The sequence below is a fragment of the Coenobita brevimanus genome, chromosome 70 (assembly GCF_032717465.1).
Source record: "Coenobita brevimanus isolate Jiangsu-jjx chromosome 70, ASM3271746v2, whole genome shotgun sequence".
NCBI classification, from domain to species: Eukaryota; Metazoa; Arthropoda; class Malacostraca; order Decapoda; family Coenobitidae; genus Coenobita; species Coenobita brevimanus.
In genome coordinates this window covers 22,005,320-22,009,177 of record NC_137023.1, presented here as the reverse complement: position 1 = coordinate 22,009,177, position 3,858 = coordinate 22,005,320, and positions in this window count along the sequence as shown.

The following is a 3,858-nucleotide window of genomic DNA, read 5'->3' as shown; positions in this document are numbered from 1 at the left end:
AACATGCTTGGAGTTTCATTAACTCGTGACTTATCTTGGAAATATTATATTACATCTCTTGTAAAATCTGCTTCCAAGAGATTAGGTGTGCTAAGCCGACTCCGTTCCATCTTTACCCCTGCACAATTGTTGACTCCATACAGGGATTTTATTCGCCCCTGTTTAGAGTACAAGTCTCAAGTGTGGGGAGGCTCCCCACATACAGCTCTTGTCAATAGGGTGGAGTCAAAGGCTTTTCGTCTCATTAACTCTCCTTCTCTAACTGACTCCCTTCAACCTCTGTCTCTTCATCGCACTGTTGCATCTTTATCTCTTTTCTATCGCTACTTCAATGATCACTGCTCCACTGAACTGTCTGCATGCATTCCTCCACCTCTACAATGGGCGCGTAGCACTCGTCTAGCAGGAAACTCATCCCTTTTCTGTCCAACTCTATAATGCAAGAGTTAACCGTTACTCCCAGTCCTTCATTTATGCAACAGGTCATCTCTGGAACTGTCTCCCTCTTTCTGTATTTCTGCTTCCTATGATCTCCAGTCTTTCAAACGCAGTGTGTCCAGGCATCTCGAAATGATCGGATCTTGAATTTGGCTCCTTCTTGTATGTTGTTTTTCTCTTGGAAGGAACAATTATTGCAGGCTCGCGGCCTTTGGTTCCTTCTTCCTCGCATAAAAAAAAAAAAAAAAAAACTAGCCAACCAATCGTGGGCCAGGACTTGTCATTTACCATCCAGCTGTTCGTATACATGGAGCCGCCAAGCATATCAACCTGATTATCGCCTGCCTTTACCAAGGCCGAGTGATAATGTTTTTACCCTCCTCCGTGTGTGTGTGTGTGTGTGTGTGTGTGTGTGTGACATATATATATATATATATACACACACACACACACATATATATATATATATATATATATATATATATATATATATATATATATATACGTATATATATATACTGTATATATATATATATATATATATATATATATATATATATATATATATATATATATATATATATATATATATATATATATATGTATTATGCGAGGAAGAAGGAACCAAAGGCCATGAGCCCGCAGTAACAGTTCCCTCCAAGAGAAAACCAAAATACAATAGAGAGCGAAATGCAAGATCCGATCATTTCCAGATGCCTGGACACACTTCGTTTGAAAGACTGGAGATCATCGGCAGCAGGAAATACAGACAGAGGGAGACAGTTCCAGAGCTGACCTGTTGCATAAATGAAAGACTGGGAGTAATGGTTACCTCTTGTATTAGAGATTTGGACAGAAAAGGGATAAAAGTTTGCAGCTAGACAGGTGCTACGCGCCCGTCGTAGAGGTGGAGGAATGCATGCAGACAGTTCAGAGGAGCAGTGACCATTAAAGTAGCGATAGAGAAGAGATAAAGATGCAACAGTGCGGCGAAGAGACAGAGGTCGAAGGAAGTCAGTAAGAGGAGGACAGTTAATGAGACGAAAAGCCTTTGACTCCACCCTATTGAGAAAAGCTGTATGTGAGGAGCCTTCCCACGTATGAGAGTTGTGCTCCACACCGGGCCAGATAAAACCCATGTATAGAGTCAACAATTGTGTAGGGGTAAAGAAAGAACGGAGTCGACTTAGCTCACCCAATCTCTTGGAAGCAGATTTTACAAGAGATGTAATATGATCTTTCCAAGATAAGTCCCGAGTAAATGAAACCCCAAGCATGTTCAAGGATGATTTATTTATATATATATATACACGAGAGATTATTACATGTAACACATTAAGTAACATGTAACACATCATGTATTATCCCTTCAGACAAGCTCAGTCTATAAAAACAGGAAAGTTAGCAACATGGTCATGAAAAACAACACAGCTCAACAAACCAACAAACTTCAACATACCAATGCAGTTTATGAATTCACATGCCCACACGAATGTTGTAAACTTCGTCACATGAAATATATTGGTATGACCACAACCACACTATGCAGACGTTTAACCATGCACCTGCAAACTGGTTTCATAAAAGATCACATGATTCAACATCACACATCAATAAACAGGCAAGTTTTAATAGAAAACACTTACATATTCAAAAGATGCCATGACCACATCAGACTACAACTTGCAGATGCACTTCTCATACGTGAAAACACACCAGCCATAAACAATCAAACTACCGGACAAGACCGTACCCTTAAAATGTTTAAACACACAAAGGACCCGACCACAACCAGGAACAGTTGCCAATGACCATCCCACACACAGTTGCACAACTGGAAAACTACACAGCCACAAACACCCATTCACTCATACAACCTTCGCAGTCAACCATGTAGCTCATAGCTGACTATACCTATAAGGTTCGTCTCTTTTATCCATACACTTTTAACTGTACACTTTTATCAGTCGATGCTGAGTCAGATATACATGTATCTGCACATGTATCGTATAGGTATGTCAGATGTTTTATAGTGTACTGTATCTATCTTTACAGTTGCTGATGATGTGTAAGGATACGCGAAACGTCCTATGAAAAATAATAAATAAAATACAGCTAGTGATGACATGAATCTAGGACATATTATCTACAACTTGAATCATAGTGACAAAGTGTGTACGAAAACTCGAAAAGGTAAACAGAGAAATAGTGAACAATGGCTACGCCTTGGTCTTCAATGATATATATATATATATATATATATATATATATATATATATATATATATATATATATATATATATATATCAGTGACGAGAGAGAGAGAGACCAAAACTAATAGTAACAAATATCCTCCCTATTGGAAATGGGCCACATAGTCATTTACACCTTTGAAATATTGGCTTCCCTCACATACAGAAAAAAATCCTTCATCACATATTACCATTTTTATCTTTACCTGAGCTGTGAGAGAGAGGGTATGTGGAGGTAACTCAGGCTCAGATTCTATTGTTACTGCTGTTCTTCTTCTTTTCTTGGAGAATTTTGATACAGAAAGCGCCCAGGCTGGCCAGTTTGGAACACCCCATTTTAGTGGGTAAATTATGCCCACTCAGTGCCGTCACCCACCACCAACCCTGCCCATCCTGTCCACTACTTTCCACTCACCACATATTTTATTTATCTCTCCATCTCTAAACTTCCGAGAGGACTGTTATCATGATCAACACTTTTCCTCGTTCATTGTTAGTTTTCACTGGGTATATTCATCTTGCCTAGCCACACCACCCATTACTAATAGTCCATCGTTATCTACCCAATTTTTTTTCCATTCCTCATCTAAATTCAGAACTCACTACACGCAAACTGGTGGATATACTTTACCTTACCTTACTTTACCGTTCCACCCACTCTCCACCACACTCCACACTACACCACAGCCTTCCATATTACACTCCACACATCTGCTAACCACATTCCATACTACACTCCAAAGCATTCCACCTCCACTCCATTAGCAATCTCCACATTCCACATTCTGTTTCATTTTAGCCATCCACATTCCAGACGAAATATTACCCAACATGAAATTTCATCAGGACCACTTGCTTTTCCTCTGTCTAATCTACTTAACTCCTCCTGTATTACTTTTTCTGCTATTTGTATATCTGGTAGTATGTGTGGACATGCAGTGTCAGTTAGCTGACGCTGGCGACCATGGAGCACCATTCTTCCCTCCCATGCGTCACTCTCACGATATCCGCCACACTCTATCTTCCGTCAGTATCATCCAGGAGACTGTCCATGTACTTAAGTCTTTGTCTGCCTCTTGCCCTCGTACCCTTCACTCTTCCCAGCAGACAGTCACTGTCAAAGCCTTTGTCCAGTTTGACATGGCCTAAGAACTTCAGCTGTCTTCTT